Below are 22,199 nucleotides of genomic sequence, written 5' to 3'. Positions count from 1 at the left end.
ATAGAGCTTTGTTTAACTGTATATCCTAAGGAATGGTTAAAGTGGTAAATTTGTGGAGGTTTAAAACCAAATATTTTTGAAAGGCTTCTATTATACTATTTTTTGTGAGCAGTGATTAGTAAAACCCTTAGCACAAATCTCTCACACATCCTGCAAGACCACAGATAAAAGATGACATTCAGACGACATGCAGCTGAGAATGACCGTGAAGGTCTGGTCCTCCTGCCATATCCACTCAAGTTCTGGGTTTACAGAAGTGAGTAACCCTGTCTCGCTCCTTATTTTTATTTTTTGATACCAGGCTCGTGCTCAGGATCCTGAGTGTGTTGTGCCATGTGGTCACTGAGCCACAGGGCTCATCCAGTCTCACCTGGCAGTGTAAGGGGTAATTCTGTTTCCTTTTTCTGTTTCCCTTGACCCCATTTGTCACGGCTGTTTTGTCTTACACATAGCTATATCTTTAAAGTGGAGATAATAATACCTATATCTATTTACTTCACAGAATCATTGTAAGAATCGTCCTGAAAACATGGTATAGACTTTATAGGTGTGCTTGCTGCATGAATGCCCTGGAGAGAAAAATGGAGTAGCCGTTTATTAATTTTGTTGATCATATCAAAAAGTTTTTTTAAAAAATTGAATATTGCTGCATATCGGACACATAAATAATTTTTGTACCAAAAAGTCTAGAACTTGGCATGGCAAAATTTTGTCGTTGAATTGTGTTCAGGTTTCATTTCCTTCCTTCTTTTCTTCCTTCCATTCTTCCTTCCTTCTTTCCTTCCTTCCTTCCTTCCTTCCTTCCTTCCTTCCTTCCTCCCTTCCTTTCTTTCCTTTTTTCTTTCTTTAAGATTGGGTCTCATGTCAGGAGGTATCAGTACATACGTTTAATCCCAACAGAGGCAGGTAGATCTTTGAGTTTAAGGCCACCCTTGTCTATAGAGTGAATTCTGAGATAGCCAGAGTTACACAGAAAAGCACTGTCTTGAATGAGAAAACAAAAAACAGAACAGAACAGAACAAAACAAAACAAAAATTACAAGTCTCACATAAAAATTAAAAAAAGACAGGGCTAGGCCACACATAGGTCTGACTAGCTTCAAATTCATTATGTAGCAAACTTGACTTTGAACTTCCTACTCCTTTCTTTCTGTTTCCCTCTTAAGTGCTGGGATTACAGGAATGTGCAACAACAACAACCAGTATTATGTGGTGATGGACATCAAACTCAGGGCATCAGTTTGCTAGGCTGATGCCCTACCAGTTGAGCCATTGCCCCAGCCCTAGTTAGGTTATTTTATTGGATAGTGTCCTAAAAAACAAAGTCTTTAGAAATAATTACTGGGACAAAAAAGAAGGTAGACAAAATGACTAATTATGTAGATATTGTTCTATTGAGGCTTTTGCAAAAGAAAGATTCGTGAGGAAAGTAGAGTAAAAGACCATGACATGATCTTGTTTAGACTCTGATGTGATTCTTTCAAAGAACTAGTCTGCCTGGGTTACCATAGTAACAGCACTGTATTAAGTGCACTTTCAAAATTGATACAGTGAAGTGGTTGTTTTTATTTTATGCTGCATGATTTGTTAAGATAGAGGTGGATGCATTAACTCTGCACTTAGAATCATTGTGGGTGAGCATTTAGGCACCCTATTTAGGAAGAGTAGTTATGATAATATTTATTTGGCCTCTTTTGTTATATTAAAAAATAAACATATTTGATATTAGTTATTTGCTATCATTGATATTTGGAGACAAAAGAATTCAGCTAGCAGCCAATCTCTGTGTTCAAAGATTCATATTTCATTCATGAACACATTTGAAACAAAATACCATTTGTGTGTGTGTGTATCTATACCCCCCCTCTCTCTCTCTCTCTCTCTCTCTCTCTCTCTCTCTCTCTCTCTCTCTCTCTCTCTCTCTCTCCAGGTTCTTCTGGAACTGGAGCTGCACACAGCTGTGAGCTGCCATGTGAGTCCTAGGAATTAAACCCGGATCCTCTAGAGGAACAGCCAGTGCTCTTAACATCGAGCCATCTGTTCTGCCCCAATAAAATACATTTTAAAGGAAGTATTGAAAAAAATTAGGAAGTTGGCTATTATGCTAATAAATAAAACATGTCATATATATACATATATATATACATATATATACATATATATACATATATATACATATATATATATATATATATATATATATATATATATCTTAAAATGTAGTGGACAAAAATGTGCACACATTGCACATACACATGTTGGGGATTTACAATAAAGCCTTGAGCATGATAAGCATATCCTTATACTCAGCTACACCTTGGCCTCCTCAGTGATACCCTAAATAGTATGCAGTATATGGTTTTCATTGAAATATGGAAAGAAAATTTGTTTCATACAGTAAAATATTGCTTCCTTTCTATTTAGTGGAAAGAAAAAGAAAAATCTAGTCATCACCTAATATTTCATCGAAACAGCATTTGCATTTGATTCAGGCAGGCTTCTCAGTGCTTGGTACATATTTTTTAATGGTTTTAAAGGAGATCAAAGAGCTTATCTTCTTTAAAGGCAAAAATTTTACGTGTTTACATAAGGGGAATCAACATTTACCAAATAAAGTGAAATATTATAACCTACTCAACATATCTCATTCAGAAATGTACAGAAAGACTAAAGCAAAGAAAACTGTACAAAGTGTAGAAACTGCTGGGTGGTCCTTCTTTTCCCTGACACTTACACAAACACTATTCCGTTTCCTATATCAAGAACTTCACAGCTGGGTGTGGGGGTATAGCCCAGTAATCCCAGCACTTGAGAGCCTGAGTCAGGAGGATTTTGAGTTTGAGGACAGCCAAAGTTATACAGTAAGACCCTGTATCAAAAACCTCCCCACCCAATTCTTCCTCTTCAAACAAACACTACTTAAAAGATTCTAATTGTTTTCTTATTAATCCCCCACATAATTTTTCATTGCCTACAGTAAGGTTTCATTACTTCCCTCTTTCAATTTAACCAAGTCCTCTGCCAGAAAGAATTTTAAAGAAACATTTGAGTGAAAAGCCTTGGTATGTCAAGAGCTGGAACATGGCCTTGGAAATATAGACAGAGTAGGACTGGCTTACTTTTCTACCATATGAACTGTGCTACACTGAAAGAGGCACTCATCTAAATTATAGGTTTATAAGTGTAAAATACAGTTCCTTTGTTACCTGTAAGGTTTACCTTCTGTGTAAGACTCCTGTGTCTGAGTTTGGTTGGTTGAGCTACATGGTGTGACAGAAACATGTAGAAAGCACAAGTGAAATACTAGAGAATGTCTCTCTCTTCCTCTTAATATTTTTATGAATGTGAACATTGAGCATGCATGTATGTCTGCACCATGTGTGAGCCTGATGTCCTTAGAAGTCAGAAGAGGGTATGGAAACTTCTGGAATTGGAGTTTTAGGTAGTTGTGAAGAAACATATGGATGCTGGGAATTAAACCTGGGTCCTCTGGAAGAACAGCCAGCCATCTCAAACACTGACCCAGTCCCAGAAAGAGCTTTGTCTACTTTTTAGCACACTTCTGGAGAACTTCAGTATATCAGAGGTCGCTTCAGTTTTCATCTGTCACTCTGTAGTGCAGCAATTTGCAAGCACATGTGCCACACTGCTAGATGATTAAATTGGAATGTAGTCGTTTCATTTGGAATTTCTTGTTTCTTGATGAATTATCAGTTTATGTTTTCAATCCACCCTTCGTTGAATTTCCTATTAGTTTTTTTTTTAATTTGTTGAATTCTTTACATATTAGGTAGAATTCATCTGGTAGTTTTTAAAATCTGGTAGTTTTTATAAGAAAATATTACCCCAGTCATGCAGTCGTGGCCCATCCTTTAATCCCTGCACTAGGGAAGTGGAGGCAGGTGTATCCCTGAGTTTCAAATCAGTCTGGTCTACAGAGAGTTCCAAGTTGGCAGGGCTACACAAAGAAGCATCTGCTGATGCTTTTCCACCTAACATGGCCTTTAACAATCAAAGTTTAGTTTATCAATATTTCCTTGTATGAAGACTCTTTACCAAGGCCTTGGTCTGAAGTTTTCTTTTTTTTTTTTTTTTTCTTTTCTTTTTTTTATCTCGGTCTTCACGTTTTAATTGGTGTCCTATTTTCTTGTTTTACAGGTAAGTCCATGATCTATTTTGATTGAATTTCTATGTAAGTTTTGAAATAGTCAAATTTTTATTATATCTGGCTGTCAGGTTTGAGTAACACTAGTGTTATTGAAAAGAGCTGTCTCTGCTCTATTGAACGTCAGCTTTCAAGATCAATTAGGCATTTTGGGGGCTGTGGTGTCCATTCCTAGATTCTTCATTTGTGTTTTGTGTTTGCCAATACTGGAACTGCATATTACATCTCAATTTGGTAAACAGATTCCCCCTGCCTTACTATTCGTTTCCTGGTTGTTTTGCCACTTTTAATTTCTTTTCCTAATTTTAGAATTATATTGAACCCACTTATCAGTTATATACTGCCTGCCTCTGCCTCCTAAGTGCTGGGATTAAAGATATGTGACACTATCACTTAGGGTTTTTTCCCCCTTTATTATTATTTTTTTTAACTTAATTCACTTTACATCCTGCCCACTGCCCCCTCCTCATCACTGACTCACACATTCCTTCTCCGCATTCCCCAATCCCTTCTCCTCTGACTAGGTAGGGTTCTTCCTGGATATCCCCCAACCCTTACACATCAAGTCTCTAAAAGACTAGGCATATCCACTGCTCCTGAAACCTGACATGCCAGCCCAGTTAGAACATATCCTACATGCAGGCAACAGCTTTTGGGAACACCCACCGCAAGATGTTCAGGACCGACATGAAGTCCAGGCTGCTTCTGTGCAGGGAGGCCTAGGTCTAACCTGGGTATGTTCTTTCATTGGTGATTCAGTCTCTGAGAGCCTAAAAGATCCAGATGAGTTGCTTCTGTTGGTCTTTGTATGGTGTTCCACTCCCCTCCTGGTCCCAAAATCCTTCCTTCTAATTCTTACATAAGAGTCCTCAAGTTCTGACAACTCTTTTCCTTTGGTTACCTACATCTGTCTGAGTCAGCTGCTCGGTGGAGACTCTCAGGGAACAGCCATGCTAGACTCCTGTATGTAAGCATAACAGAGACTCATTAATGCTGTTAGGGATTAGTGTTTGCCCATGTGATGCATCTATAGTTGGGCCAGTTATTGGTTGGCCATTCTCTAAGTCTTTGATCCATCCCCTGTCCCTGCATTTCTTGACGACAGGATAGATTTTGGGTCAAGTTTCATGGATGGGATGGTGTCTCTCTTGTTTCATCAAGGTTTCTGCCTTGGCTACAGGAAGTGTCATCTTTGGGTACCATATCCCCAGTGCTGTGAGTCACAGCTAAGGATGCTCCCATTGACCTTGGTCAACTCCCTTATCCCAGGTCTGTCTCATCTTGGAGTTGCCCACCCCTACCCCTGTCAGTTGCAGATTTACACTCATTCTCATGTCCATTTGGCCATCCCTCCTTTTCCTCCCCACACCTGTTAATGAATTCCCCCCATTCCCCTTCTCATCCCCTCTTCCACCCAGTTCCCTCCCTCCATCTGACTCTAATGACATTTTTATTCCCCTTCTATGTGAGTTTGAAGTGTTCACAATTGTGCCTTCCTTCCTGTTTAGCTTCATTGGGTCTGTGGAATGTAACATGAGTATCCTGTGTTTTCTGGCTAATATCATTTATTAGTGAATACATACCAGGCATGTCCTTTTGGGATTGGGTTACATCACTCAGGATGATATTCTCCATCCACTTGTCTGCAAAATTCATGATGTATTTTTTTTAATAGTTGGATAGTAGTCCATTCTGTAGATGTACCAAGTCTTCTGTATCCATTCCTCAGCTGAGGGTCATCTAGGTTGTTTTCAATTCCTGACTATCGTGAATAAAATTGAGGAAGTGTTTGTGGGATGGTGGAGCATCTTTTGGGTATATGCTCAGGACTGGTATAGCTATGTCTTGGGTTAGTACTATTCCCAGTTTTCTGAGAAATCTCCAAATGTCACTCCCACCAGCAATGGAGTAATGTTCCCATTGCTCACATCCCCGCCAGCTGGGTTTTTTTTTTTTTTCTTTTTGATGTGAATGTCAAGTCCAGGTCTCACACTTGCAGAGTGTTGCTCTACCACAGAGCTGCTCCCTTAACCTCTATGTATGGTTTAAAACAATTTCCCTGCATTATCTTAGAAATAGTTTTAATCGTACTCCATACTTCTAGGACTTCCTTTTCACTTTAAATGTGAGAGGGGATCAGGGAAGCATGCTCTGAGGTACAAATTTTCAGAATAGAATTGCTATTTCATTTTTCCTCTTTTATTCTTAGGACTAGTTAGCCACATTCTACATCCAATTATGTAAGAGTACAAGTCTCCTGTAACCATAAGCTTGGGAAGTGATAGAGTCTGGCTTCCAACTCAGATCAAAACCAGTTATTTTTGTACCTCCCGTCTCTCGGATTGTCGTATCTTTAACTGTGAATGAAAATGAGAATGGCTGCTTTTCACACTCAAAGATGAAGGTGGTCATCATCTAAGGAGTACCATGTGGAATCATATGTGCACTAAAACTCACTGATGTCCAGTGACTAGGCACCCATACTTCTGACGGATGAGAAAGTTGTGTCCTGTAATTAATGAGCATTGAGAATATGGTCAGTCTAAGTGGATTTCATGCATGTAGCCGACAACATATCAGAGCTTTTGCACTGGGGAGAACCAGTTGCTGAGAGTCATGAACTCATGACTGCTGGATCTGTGCCCACTGCTGCTGCCTGTCACTGTGAGGATGTCATTCAACATATAATTAGTCAGAATACAGGCTATAGTTTCTTCAGAAGTCATACAACTTTTACATTATTATATGTTGCAGATTTTCTGTCTATTAATTTCTCAGAGAACAGTAGTAATCTCAAAAATCAGTAGTTTGATCTGGGGGATTATAGGAATAAATGCAAATTTTCATACGCGCAAACTTCAGGCATAATTCAGCTTACTCCAAAGTTTGGACTTTGAAAACAATGTATGCCCCATTTAACTTTTTATCTAAATTTGTTTTCAAAGTGTTAATTATCAGAGTAGGAGACTTTTGAGAGGATAGACACCCTTCACATGCTGCCCCATTAAGCACCTTTCAAAAAGAGATGGGTTGCTGTTTGGTGCTCTGGTTTCCTACCTTTCACTCCTCTCCCTTCTTATTTCACTTTCATTCCTATCATGGCTGTTGCTCAGCAACTGTTATGAAATTTATTTTTATTTTAAATTCAATAGATGTCAGTTCTATAAATTTGTTCCATATATTCTGCTTCAAATATGGCAGATGAGTAAGAGAGAGACTCCTCTGGCAGAATAGCAATGACTTGATTTTCTGTGATCCTTATTATTACTAAAGTGGACTAGCAGGGTAAGCCAAGAGAGATTACGGTGTAATTGCTGGACTAAAGTTGTGGTAGCATCCTTCCAGGACATCCTCTCAATACCAAAGAAGGAGGAGGACTTAAAGGAGGAATATTCTTTATTAGGGAAATAGGGAAGATAAAAAAATGAGACCCAAATGTAGCATGGGTGCATCATTGATATCTGACGTAAAATATAACCTACTCTGGAATAGTCTGTGAAGATATTTAAAAGCCAGTACAACTAAATGTGTTTCTCCTACAAGTTTCATAGAATAAATGGGCTTAGAAATAGGAAGCTGCTCACACCATCTTAACAATTGTATTATAAAGACAAGCCAAAAATGTAGAAATGCAGGGAGATTAGTATACTCTCTTTTGTTTCAGTATTAATACTTTCCTCTGACATTAATTTATATTTATTTCTTCACTAACTAATAAAGTAATAAGACTTGATACTACTTATGCTCACTTGACAAACACCAGCATATGACTTACTGGATATATGTCTTTTATTATGTGCAAGTCCTCACTTACTAGCAAGCTAGTTAATTTAGTACTATTACTATTATTATTATTATTAATATTATTATTATTACTATTATTAAAATGAAATAAAATTTGTAGATTACATGGCTTATCATAAACATTTCATTTTGAATGTTGCTAATTTATCATCAAATATCTTGTCTTTTAATCTCTCTGTTCATCTTATTTTTTTAAATATTGAAGACTGGATTTCATTCCATTCATGAATTTGCTTTATTTTTGTAAACATTGGTAGATAAGTTGTAAGTGTGTTTTAATTACCCGTGAAGCTGATAAGTCCTACTACTTAGCTGACCTATGAAGAAATCCAAATATAACTAGATAACAAGTTTTTTGTTAGATACGTAGAATTCAAATTCAGTGTTCTAATATAAATATTTAGAACAATATGCTTATGAAGAAAATTCTTATGACTTTCTCACTACTTTATTGCTGTGAATAGACAATATCATCACAGCAATTCTTATAAAGGAAAACATTTAATTATAGCTGTCTTACAAGTTTCAGAAGTTTAATCCATTTTCATGGTGTGAAGCATGACAAAGAACAGGCAGACTGATGCTGAGAAGGAACTTAGAGTTCTACATCTTGATCCAAAGGGAACATAAGGAAACTGTATATTACATTGGGCCTAGCATGAACATATTAGAACTAAAAGCTGTCTCTTCCTACAAGGCCACACCTCTTAATAATGCCACTCTCTTTGGACCCAGCCTTCAGTCTGTTTGGCCAAACCTATTCAAATAACCACAGTGAATTAAACCTGGAGATTGTTTCCTATCAAAACAGAGCCTTTCTGTTCTGTTCTGTTCTTTCTTTTCTTCCTCCTCCTCTTCATCCTTTTTTCTTCTTACTTCTCTTCCTCTATTTTCTTCTTTTTTTGATAGATCCAATTAGGATCACTTGCCTTTACCTCATACTAACTGTCTAAAGGAAGCTAAGTAAGTCATATGCTGGTGTATATTTATTTAATAAACCAGCTCTGAGGTGGGAGTACAGATTGGGAACACTCTGTTATAGTGTTTCTTGATTTCCATGATATAAATTTTCCCATCAGACCCAGTTTTATGCCACTTACTGTTGCATGTGGAGTTGAAAGAAGATGTACAGTAGACCAACAATGCACAGTGTTTCTATCATCCAGATAGAATATATGCAACCTGCGAAGGGTAGAGAAAAAGAGTTTACACCAGGAAGAAGTGATACATTTGAGTGTCTATTATTTTAATATATACCTAGCTGTAAGTTTATATGCCTTACCGTTTAATAATGACTGTGTCAGCAAACAGTTATGTATCTTATGAGATAAGACATACTGACTCCAGTTGTTCTAGGCCTGCAAGGTATCAGCTCTTTCTGACTGTGCAATTCTTGTGTCAGTAAATGTCTGAGCATTTATTTGAATAAAATAATGACCCTAAGGTTCAAAAAGGCATTCAGAAATCAAAACCTATGTCTTTTCCAATGTTATTTCAAGCGGTTACAAACTATCTTGTGTGTTGTCTTATGTTTTATAAACCCTAGATATAAACAACAATTTTTTTAAATATAACACACTTTCATACCTAAAACCTAATTCAGAACCAGTTTATCGGTTATCTAGCCATATCTTGAAACTGGAGAACATCAAGGGGACAAATGAAATAACCAGAGGAGGATTTCCGAAAGCAAATGGCACTCAAAACCAAAAAGTTTAAAATGTATGACTATGTTTACAAATTGTTTTTATTCTGATTTGAATTTGATGTGCTTTATTGTGTTCTCAGAATAAAGCCAAAAGTTTCCAGCATAAAGACAGATTAGCCTTTGAATGGGTGATGCCTCAGTTGGGGGAGGCGTGGAGGGAATGTCATGTATCTCTGTAGCTTGCGGGAAGCTCAGCTCCATAAACATAAAGGGCAAGTAAGTGACTCATCATAACCTCTGTTGTGTTCTCAGCATTTTCTCTGGAGTCCTCTGTGCTCCTGAAGGGTAAGCATTGATGATCCAGTGTGTGAAGGATACTCTAAAGTTAAAAACACCCCAGATGCTCTTGGAGAGAAAGTGGTGCAGGCTCTTCCTGTGGTTTCTGCACTGTTTTTCTCCCCATCTTTTACCCTAAGCTGTCACCTAGTGGTAGAAGTTTAAATTTCATGTTTAGACATCAAAAGAGTACACTGAAATGCTACAGACCCCTAGTAAACATTTGTATAATTTTGTATACGGGTAGCTCAATGATTGTTGAGGCACATCAGAGAAGTCATATTTGTTATTAACCATTGTTTGACAATGATTCTTTTAAGGATGTTTGTTTTAACAGTTTGATTTCTTTATGGTGTTATGAAGAATCTACCTTCACTAAGGAACTGTAATTCAATCTAGTAACCTTTTCTTTCCTTTTCCTCTTCTCTCCTGTTTCTCCAGAACAAAGTCACTCTGACACCATGGTGTTCTTTTACCTGTGGTCATCCTTTGCATCATCAGCTCCTGCTATATCCTCATCTGGGATCTCAAGATGGACTGGGGTTTCTTTGATAAGAATGCAGGAGATAACAATTTCCTCTGTCAAGAAATTTTATACCCCCAAAAAGCATGTGTGGAACATTTACACTTATCTTAGATATATCTTTAGATAGGTCATACAGCAGTACTGACACAGGTCTAGTTAACTAATATGATTACAAAACAATTATCCCAGATACCAATATAGTCCACAAAACACCGTATCTGTTTCTTTTTTGTGTAGTAGAGCCAGTGGGACATTTGTTAGAATTGAGTGCCAACCCAATCAAAGTGGGAGAAAAAATATATATGTCCTATATTGTATATAATATATTTTATATTATATTATATTATTTATGGTTTTACTGGCATATTAGAGTTACAGGGCTAAGAGATGCTGAATTTTAAATTAAAAGAACAAGAATCCTTACACAGATGATTTAGTAAAGGTAAATGTGATTAGATATTGAAAACATTGAGCCATGAACTGGGAATCTAGCTGTCCTTATCCAATCGCAGCTGTACACCAACTAGGCCATTCAGACAGCGAAGTCTGCAGAAGATTATCAAAGTAAGAGTGTTAGACTTCATTAACTCTTGATAATTTTATTGGCCTAATGTTCTGCTGTGGATAGCATAGAGATTGAGTTAACAATTTTTAAGGTTTTATATATTATTTCATGCATATGACTACCCTGTAGCTGTCTTCAGACACACCAGAAGAGGGCATCAGATTCCATAACAGATGGTTGTGAGCCACCATGTGGTTGCTGGGATTTGATCTCAGGACATCTTGAGAGTGTTTTTAACTGCTGAACCATCTTTCTAAGCCTGAGTTAATGTATTGACCTATATCAAAATGTCACCATTATGTCAAATTTGTGTTTTGAAAAGAATGTGATTGTGGGGTCCTGGGCAGAGAAAGTTGCCTGTGAAGACTGGAGCAGCATACGTAAGCAAATGCTGTGTGCATCAGGGCCTCGGGTGAGCCCTTGCAGGGAAGCAGTCATCCTCACATGAGAATTTAGGAAACATCACTGAGCATTGAACATACTTTTTTATAATTCTCAACTAAAGGGAAATAAGGGGCAGGGCCAGGTGTCTGCATGCAGGCACAAGCAGTCACAGGATGCAGATTTCAGTCCCTAGTACCGTTTTAAAGAAAGAAAGAAAGCAGGGACAGGTAAAGCTGCTTCATTATCACCACACATGGGTTTTTTATGACTGTTGTTGTGTTTAGTAAACACTTGGACACATTTGTTTCCTGTGCTCACTGTGTAAGTTCAGTGGCTCTGTATCAATGCTAGTTTGTTTCCTGTCATACACTTCTCATTTGTAGAATTCCATACAGTGATATTGGCAAATAGATTCTGTCAGTCAGTTTCTTTATTATTATATATTTTGTTTTCTTTTTCTTTTTTCTTATTTTTTGGAGCTGAGGACTGAACCCAGGGACTTTCACTTGGTAGGCAAGCACTCTACCGCATACCTAAATCCCCAAACCCTTATTATTTTATATTTTAATGCTCTAGAAAATAAAGTTATACTTTCTTGAAATATAATCGTAAATTTATAAGAAAAAAGTGAAGAAGCCATTGTGCAGTCCAGTTTACCTTCATTCTGAAATCCTGTTACAGTGTCATACAAATTCTGCCTGCCTCCTCTCAATGAGGAACCTAGGTTGGGTGTGTGTGAAATGAAACTAGAAAGGGGACCATGAAAGGGTTAAAAAGAGCTATTAAGGCAGGAGGGGATGGTAGTGATCACCACATGTGACATGAAAATAGAAGAGGATACACTGTGTGGCAAGAAGAGGAGTTAGGGCAGGGGGTAGGAACAAATCTGAAGATTTCAGAATGAAGACTGAGGAGATGCCCTATGGAAACCTTTTGCTGATTTTTGCTGGCATATTTTTTTTATTTAAAAGCTAATTGTCAGCTCATTGCTAATGTTTAAAACTGACTAATCAAAACATTTACAATTATGGAGGTAAATGGGATGGATAATTACAAATGTTTGTCTATAGGGAGTGCAAAAAGAGAGCAGTACAAGGGGACTGATTGTAAGTTTTTGTTAACCTTCTAGTTTAATGAATACACTTGTTTAAAGTTTAAATAGGATTGGAGGAATGGCTCAGTACCTAAGGAAACCTGTTGATCTTGGAGAGGAACTTGCTCAGTTCCCAGTACCCCATGACAGCTCACAGCCATCTGCAATTACAATGCCTGGGACTCATTTTCTTCTCCTCACTTCTGAAGGGACTAGGTACACACAAGGTAAACTTACATACATTCGGGCAAACACACACATAAAAGAAGAATACTTTTAAACACTAAATTAAATAAATACTCCCACTTAGTACCTAGCAGTTCTAGTTACCAAAATGGCACAGTCTTGAAATACTCTTTGAAGTGCTAATTTTGCTTTGTAATAAGTAAATTGTGTGTTCTGGGATTTTATGGCAGTTGTGTATTTAAGAATCTTGGATAAACTGCATTAGCAGAATACTATGATCAATGATGCTTCTCAAATCCAAGCCTCGATTTATTTTTCAACATCAAAAATAAAAGGCTACAGTTATGTGAGGGATGAAGAAATTAGTGTGCACATTGTTTCTGACACTGACATCTTGGAGAGAGAAGTGCTTCTAGTTGAGACTTCATCATCTCAATCTTTCAACTAGTATTACTCTGACTACCATGCATTGTCCATGACTCTTTATGTTTCTGAGTCAATAAGGATGATTAGCAGGCAGTTCTCTTTTTTATAACTTCTATCATTTTCTCTAAATTAACAAGTTATTTGCTTCTTTAATAGGATATTTCTATATTTTCATTACAAATGTTATGTCCTTTTCCAGTTTCCTGTCCATAAGATCTATAAGCGGTCCCCTCCAATTCCTCTATAACCACCCTTACTGCCCCTTGATATTCCCATGAACTGGGAGTTAAACCTAGGCATTAAACCAAAGGAGTTCTCCTTCCTTTGGTGACCAAAAAGGCCATACTCCTCCACAGTTGGAGCACTAGGTCGGTCCATATACATTCTTTTAATATTGGTTGAAAATGAAATTTCTGTTTTTTTGGCATTCTTGTTCTTATGGTGTTGACGCCCTTTCAGCTCTTGTAATCGTTTCTCAAAATCTAACAACAAGAGGTCCGTTCTCAGTTCACTGGTTTGACACGAGCTTTCACTTCTGAATTGGATGTCCTTGAGCTGTGTCTCTCAGGAAACATCTGCATCCTGTTCCTGGTAGCATGCCTTCTAAGATTCAACAGTCTTATCTAGTTTTGGTGGCTGGACACACACACACACACACACACACACACACACACACACACACACACACATATATATATATATATATATATATATATATATCATAATATAATGGATAATATTCATATATTTACATATATATTTGGTGGCTCCTACACACATGAGATTAGGTATGATATTTACATTGATTCTTTGTAGCAAGCTCAATTATAAAGAATCCACAAATGACAATGTCAAATAGAATCTCTCCTTTTCTTATGAAATTAGTAATGTTGAGGTGTCCCTGGACCTGAAGCCATTCCTCTCCCTTCCCATCCAAATGAATCTCATGTTTTGTCTGAAGAAAGAAGCATGATAAAATATCTAAAACCCCCCAGAGTGTCACTGGGAAAACAGCATGGTAGTTATTAGAGAACTGACATCTAATAGGACTACAGAACCTCATTCTATTGTCCATGTTGTCCTTTGCTTTACTGATGTCTCGTAATTTTTTTGGCAAATAAGGATTTGGGAGTTTATCATTTGAAAAAGGTACAGAGTATTTACACTGTTATATTCATTCTATAGCTGTGCCATCTTTGTCGCCAAAATCATTGCAAAAAAATTGAAAAGGAAAACATAAGTATTGATTACATATTCAGGAATATTAAAAGTCCCCTATCAAGGAATGTACAATAAAAAAATGTAATACAATATTCATTCAATTAAAGGTCTTGATGGAAAATATGTGTCCTTGGGAAACAGAGAAAAACTAGGAATTGAACTGTACGTCACAGGAATGGACATGGGAATAAAATTATTATCCAGAAGAATCTCCTCCACTCCATGTTCCTAAACCTTTTCTACCCATACCAAGACCCTGACTAACTTTGTCCATTCAGAGCATGTAACCAATAATGAAGCAAAGAGAATTCTCTAGCTTTAGAGAGATGTAGTATGTAAAGGTTTCTACTGTGTCACAGAAGAGTCTCCTGTGAAGTGCACCCTCGAATCTGCTCAATGTAAATAAAGGATTTCAGTAGGTAGGCCATGGCAGCTCTCAGTGACAACATCATTAGGCCCTCCTTGAAAAATCTCTTGTATCCTGCATTTACCTAGCTTCTTCGGTGACATCACGAGTGTTTTTCTGACTGCAATTGAATCGCAGATATTCCTTCAATACCTCTAGGGTTTACTAATTGGCTCCTAATTCAGAGTAAACAGCCATTTGGGAGGGAGAACAAAGAGGAAGAAGATATCAGAGATGGGCGGAAAGGAAGCTGACCTTCTGTCTTTGTATAAAAAAAAAATGGAAGATATACATTAGCTATGGGAAAGCTTGGTGAGTCCTGCGTTGGTTTTGAATGAATTCTCTGAAGAGATAGCCTTGATCTGACCCTTCTACATATGGGTATCAGGAGTTGGGAGCCTCTCAGAAGCATCTGGATTTCCCTGCTTGTTATGGGTCCTGGACTTCAGAGAGCTTATATCATTAATTTCTTACAAAATCCAAGAGTTAGAAAGGGCATAGTTGTTTACCTGAAAGCTCCTGACTCTTATTATTTTTTTTCACAGAAGAAAAAGTTTCTAAGGAAAAAGGAAAGACAGGTCTTTTGTCCGCAGCTCAGAGTAAGTTCCATGATTTGGATTCATTTAGTGAAGTTTGTGTCTGACCCTTTTCTCTTTGATAGAGAAGTGATCCTAGTTGACACTTCATCGTCTCCATCTTTTCACTAGTATTACTCTTACTTTTTAGACTTCTGAGTCAATAGGTGTGAATAGTTGGTCTTGCTCTTTAATTTCTTTCATTTTTTTTATTTTTACCATACTTTATTCCTTATTATTAATTGGATATTTCTATATTTATATTCAAATGTTATTTCCTTTTCCAATTTCCTCCCCATAAGATCCTTAACCAGACTCCTGCTCTTGTTCTATTATGCCACTTACTGTCCCTTTATGTTCCATTGAACTGTGAGTCTAACACAGGGAGAACAAATGGGTTGTCCTTCCATTGATGCTTAAGAAGGACATAACCAGCCATAGTTTTGTCTGTGTACCTACATTGAATATTGGTTTAGTACCAGAGAGCACTGACTTATTTGCATTGTTGTTCATATGCGGTTAAAGCCCCTTCACCTCTTGTAATACTTTCTCAAAATCTACCAACAAGACATCCATTTTAAGTTCACTGGTTTGCCACTAGCACCCACTTTCGCATTTAATGTGCATGTCTCTAAGGAAAGATATATATCTGGTTCCTGGCAGAATGAACTTCTTAGCTTCATCAATCTTATCTATTTTTGGTGGCATACACACACACACACACACACACACACACACACACACACACACACACACGTTGATGGTTCCTGCAGTGATGAAGTAAGGTGGAATTTAAACATGGATTCTGTGCAACTAGGTCAAGAATGTAGAATCTTCAAATTAAAATGCCAAATAGACTCCCTCCTGTTCTTATGAACCTACTGAAGTTCAGGGTTCCCTGGACTTCAGTAATTCCTCTCCCTGCCCATTCTCCTGAATCTTTTGTTTGGCCTGAAGAAAGAATCATGGTAAAGCATCCAAAACCCTGAAATCTGTCCCTGGGACACTGGAAGGTGATACTGTACTACTGATATCAAAAATCTAGAGAAAAAAAATTCGATACTCAATGTGGTCCTCTGCTTTACTGATGTCTGAAAATTTTTGAAAAAAATAAGGATTTGGGAGTTTATTATTTGACGTACGTACACAAAATTTACACTGTCATACTCACTGTGTACCCGGTCCCATTATTTGCCAAAATCATTGCAAAAAATTGAATTGGAAAACAATTTTTAATACATATTCAGGAATATATATATATATATATATATATATATATATATATATATATATATATATATATATATAATATCCCCTCTCAAGGAATGTAGGAAAAAAATTAATACAATATTTCATCAATTGAAGATCTGTAAGAAAAATACTTGTCTTTGAAAAACAGCGAAAACATAGGAAATTGAAGTGTATGTGACAAGAATGAACCTGGGAATATAATTATCCAGAAGAATCTCCTACAATCCATGTTCCTAAACCTTTTCAACCCATGCCAAGATCCTGACTAACTTTCTCCATTCAGAACATCTAGCAACTAATGAAGCAAAGAGATGACTCTAGCTTTAGAGAGATGGAGTACATAAAGGCTTCCACTGTGTCACAAGAGACACTCCTGGAAAAGGCACTCTTGAATCTGGTCAATGTAGGGAAAGCTGTTTATCAGGTAGGCCATAGCAGCTCTCAGTGACATCATCATTAGGCCCATCCTGAAAAATCTCTTGTATCCTGGAGAGTCCTAGCTTCTTCTGTGATGTCACAAGTGTTTTTCTGACTGCAACTTCCTTTCAGATAATCCTTCAGTACCTCTAAGGTTTACTAATTGTCTCTAATTTAGAGTAAACAGCCATTTGGGAATGAGAAGAAAGAGGGTAAAGAGAAGAGTGTTGGGGCGAAATAAGCTGGCCTTCTCTATTTGTATAAAAAAGAAAGAAATACTTGGTCCATTGGAAAGCTCAGTGAGACCTGGTTAGGGGTTGAGTGGGTTTGCTGAAGAGATAGCCTTTATCTGAGCCTTCAACATATGGGAATCAGGAGCTGAGGGTCTCTCAGAAGCATCTGGACTTCCTTGCTTGTTATGGTTCCTTGTAGTCAGAGAGTTTGTATCATTAATTTTGTTATTCCAAAAGCCAGGTGTTGGAAAGGGCCCAGTTGTTTCCTGAGAGCTCATGGCTTTTATATTTTTAACTGAAGGGAAAGGTCCCAAGGAAGAAGGAAAAGAAAAGTACTGTGTCCTCAGCTTGGAGTAAACCCCTCCTTGCTTTGTATTCCTACAGTGCAGTTTGTGTCAGTCCCTGACATCTGGGAGAGGGCAGAGCATCTATTTGAGACTTCATCATCTCAGTCTTTCCACAAGTACTACTCTGACTACCATTCCCTGACAGTTACCCTTTAGATTTCTGTGTGAATAGGTGCGATTAGCTGGCAGTTAACTTTTCTTTTTTTCTCTCTTTTTTATTTTTTAGCAATTTTTATTGCTTTTTCTAATTGGATATTTTTATATTTACATTTTAAATATTATTTCCTTTTCCAGTTTCCTGTCCATGAGATCCCTAAACAGTCCCACTAACCTTATTCTATAGCTCCCCTTACTGCACCACGACATTCCCTTGAACTGGGAGGCAAACCTAGGGAGGACCAAGGGCTTCTCCTTCCATTGGGGCCCAACAAGTCCATCCTCTGCTACCTATGCAGTTGGAACCATAGGTCTGTCCAGACACAGTCTCTGAATATTGGTTTAGCACCAGAAATCTCTGGTTAGTTGAAATTGTTGTTGTTGTGGGGTTGAAAGCCCATTCAGCTCGAGTAATCATTTCTCAACATCCATAAAAAAGAGGTCGATTTTGAGTTCTCTTGTTTGCCACTAGCATTCACTTCTGTATTTGACATGCTCTAGTTGTGTCTCTCATGAAAGATCTATATCAAGTTCCTGGCAGCATGCTCTTCTTAGCTTCAACAATCCTATCTAGTGACTGGTTTATCAATATATCAATCAATGTATCTATATCTATATCTATATCTATATCTATATCTATATCTATATCTATATCTATCTATCTATCTATCTATCTATATATATATATATATTTATATTTATTTATTTGGTGGCTCCTACTATTATGAGATTTGATGAAATATTTACATGGATTCTGCGTAATTAGGTCAAGAATCCAGGATCCACAAATGACAATGCCAAATAGACTCCCTCGTGTTCTTACAACCTATTGAAGTTGAGGTTTCACTGGACCTCAAGCCACTCTTCTTGTCGCCCATCACCCAAAAACTGATGGTTAGCCTGAAGAATGAATCATGGTCAAACATCCAAAACCCTGTGGACCTGTCTTGCCATGGGACCACAGGAAGGTCGATATTAGAGAACTGATATCTAATAGAACCACAGAACCATATTCTGTACTCCATGTTGTCCTTTGCTTAACTGATGTCTGCTACCTAATGGATAAAATGAGGTTTTGGGAGTTTATCATTTGAAGGAGGTACACAATATTTACACTGTTATATTCGCTCTATAGCTAGGCCCCGTTTGTAGCCATATTCATTGCAAAAAAATGTAATTGGAAAAATGAAATTTTTTAGTACACATGCAGGAAAATATAAATTGTCCCATGTGAATGAATGTATAATCAGAAAATTTAGCACAATATTCACTCAATTAAAGGTCTATAGGGAAAATACTGGCACCTGGGAAACAGAGAAAACCTAGGGAATTGCACTTTATGTCATAGAATTGGACCTGGGAATAACATTAATTTTCAGAAGAGTCTCCTTATCTCCGTGTTCCTAGATCTTTTCTACCCATGCCAAGCCCCTGATTAACTTTCTCCATTCAGAGCATTTAACCAGTAATGAAGCAGAGAGAAGTCTCTAGCTTTAGAGTGATGGAGTACGTCAAGTTTTCCACAGTGTCACAGGAGACATCCTGGAAAGGGCACCCTTGAATCTGGTCAAAATAAGGAAATCTGTTCAGCAGTCGGACTATGGCAGTTCTCAGTGACCTCACCATTAGGCCCTCCATGAAAAATCTCTTGTATCCTGGAGAGCCCTAGCTTCTTCTGTGACATCACAAGTGTTGTTTGACAGCAACTGCCTCTCAGATATTCCCTCTGCGTAACTATGGTTTAATAATTGGCCTCTAATTCAGAGTAAAGAGGTATTTTAGAGGGAGCACATATAGGATGAAGAGATTAGAGATGGGGAGAAGGAAGCTGGACATCTGTCTTGGCATAAAATAAAAGAAGAAATGTGTGGGTCTTGGGAAAATACCCTGGGAAGATGGCTTTAGTTCTTTTGTTCTCTAGATTCACCGACCTCTTGGAGAAGTTGCTGAACCTCCTAAATAGCTTTGGTCAGACGGTAAATTTTCTAGATACCCCTTTTTAGATTTCGATTGTCCTGAGGTTTGTATTGCTGATGGTAAATATTTGCCTGGAAGAGTGCTAGAGCCAGATTGATTTTTAGATGCTTTGGAAGATATGGAAATTTTCTGATATACTTTGGCTAATGGCACAAGGTCTAAATGATGTTTTTCCGATGTGGACTATCCCTCAGACCTTTGGAAATATAAAACAAAAATAGGGTGTTTTTAAAGTCTAATTTTCACAATGACAAATCACTTTGAGCATGGAGAACACTTTCTGGAGCCCTAGAGTGGGGTGAAGAAATTCCCTGAAACCCTAGGACAGATGGTGAACCTGCCTTTTTGATAGAAGGAGGAGTTACTTGAGCATCTGGGACAATATGGAATGTCCAGCATGCCCCTGTAAGGATTGGCAACTTTCCACAATACCTTCTTCATTTTTGGAAAATCCAAAGACCTTTGGACAGATGGAGAAGGTGGGAGACTCTCGTGAGGTAATTGTAGCTTTTGGTGTCTCTTTGGCAGGTGAAGATGGCACAAGATCCCTTTTGGGAGAAGGGGTAAGTTTGAAACTGTCTTTCTTAGAGGAGAATTTTCTCAAGACTACATCAGAAGGATCAAATCTTAACATTTTGTTTCTATAAACTGGATGCCTGTGGTCCATTTTGGTAGAGGGAGAATGTCAACTATATATCCCCTGAGTGGATTTGTGAAATAAATCCATGTGGGTAGCTGGGGATAGTTGTAAAGCATGCTGTTCAGATGCAGTAGGTCCTTAGCCATCCTTCTCTGAAGAGGAAGGTCTTAATGTACCATGTATATATGTAGAAATCCTGACTGTGACATGAGAATCAGGGGAAGGTATTAGAGCTTCCTCTGAAGATGTACAACTCCTAGAGCATCATGGACATATGTGAGAGATCTGAGAGCCTCATGAGCAGATAAGGATGTTTCTGGGTATTGTTGTGGAATTGTGGAAGTTCCAGGAAAAATATCTTCTGCTTGAGAATTGGAAAAAGACTTTAGTATGGAAATGTCAGGTTCCCTTGCCTGCCTGATAGGCAAAACAGGTTCCAAAGCCCCTTCAGAAGATAAGGTAAAATCCAGAGCATTTGTTGTAATTGGCAGATGTTCTTGGTCCACTTGTGGATATAAAGAAGGGGCAACCTTTGGCATATTTGGAAGAGTGTGTAGCTTCTTCTGCAGTTGGGGAAGATGGCTGATCTTGAGGAGATAAGGAAGTTGCTATAGCCTCCTGTGAAGTTTGCGGAGGTCATAAGCATTCTTTTGCAAAACGGGCATCCTAGAAATCCCTTTCCTGAGATGTTGAGGATGGTACAAACACTGAAGTTTGCATATCATGTTCCCTTACTCCTCGTTTGCATATGGTTGGATCCATAACCTTCTATACAGATGGAATATATCCTAGAACATCTTTTGTATATGTGTCATATCCACTAGCCATTTCTAAAGATGAGGCTGTGGGTAGGACTCCTTTTGTAGATGTTTCTTGTCCCACAGTCTCTTTATGAGATAGAATACTACCCAGAATCCTGCTCAGTTTTGGGAAATTCTAGCATCTCTGATGTATATGTGGAAAATTTTCTAGCCTCTCCTTTCAGGACAGAACGCCCTAGAGTCCCCTGAGGTGGTAGTTGATGTTTTATCATCTCTGTACATTGTATAAATATGGAGACTCCATGGCTCATAGACTGTGTGCTGTGATAAACTTGTCTCTTTTGGGCCTGATGACAAGTCAGGAGTATCCTTTTCAATGGTAGAGGATATTTGAATAATTCTCTGTTGTTTAGGAACACTGGAAGTACTGGGGGAGATGGTGAGTGTGCTAGATCACATTTTTTATGTGCAGAATGCACAAGCGTCCCAAGGGTGGACTCACAATTTTCTACCACATCTTGCATGGGTGTGGAACACTCAAGATCACCTTCTGAAACTGGCAATGATCCTTGATCTATTGGTGTACATGTAGAAAATTTTGTCTCTGCTTGGGCTGGTATGTGTGTTATGAGGTTCACTTGGGGATTTGTGAATGTATTTTGTCCCCCTTGGACCATAAGTGATGATTTAAGCCCATTTTTAAGAGTGGAGGACTCTTGAACGTCCTCTTGGTTTAATAGAGAAGTTCTGAAATCCCCTTTGTCAGCAGAATCAGGTTTCAAACGCATTTACATGAAGCAGATTGTATAAGGCACATTGTTGGAGATGGGGGACGTCTTTGATGTCTTTCTGAGTTGACATAGTTCTCTGCACTGCTTTGAAAGCTGGAGAAGGTAGTAAAGTCTCATGTGGAGAGTGGGTAGGACTTAACCCATTTGTGGAATATGAGAAATCACTGAGATTACCTTTAAGAGAATAACTTTTGAAGTCCTCTTTGTCTGATGGGGCCTGTTGTACCTCCCCTTGACCAGAGGGGTCTTTTTCAACACACTTTGGAGAGAATTGGAAAGACTGCAGACAGG

General features: G+C 38.0%; 2 long non-coding RNA genes across 2 annotated transcripts in view; one reads left to right on the top strand and one right to left on the bottom strand.

The window, feature by feature from the left end:
* Positions 1 to 10,560, top strand: part of LOC134484726 (uncharacterized) — a 38,915-nt gene extending 28,355 nt beyond the window's left edge. Inside the window, exon 3 of the long non-coding RNA XR_010062444.1 lies at positions 10,395 to 10,560. This is a non-coding gene — a long non-coding RNA (uncharacterized LOC134484726). The remainder of the gene's footprint in view (positions 1 to 10,394) is intronic.
* LOC134484725 (uncharacterized) overlaps positions 1 to 22,199 on the bottom strand; it is a 134,826-nt gene that overhangs the window by 26,932 nt on the left and 85,695 nt on the right. The window lies entirely within an intron of this gene.

This window comes from Rattus norvegicus, assembly GCF_036323735.1.
Source record: "Rattus norvegicus strain BN/NHsdMcwi chromosome Y unlocalized genomic scaffold, GRCr8 chrY_unlocalized_38, whole genome shotgun sequence".
NCBI lineage: Eukaryota > Metazoa > Chordata > Mammalia > Rodentia > Muridae > Rattus > Rattus norvegicus.
The sequence above is the reverse complement of the archived record's forward strand: the minus strand, read 5'-3'. Positions and strand labels throughout refer to the sequence as shown.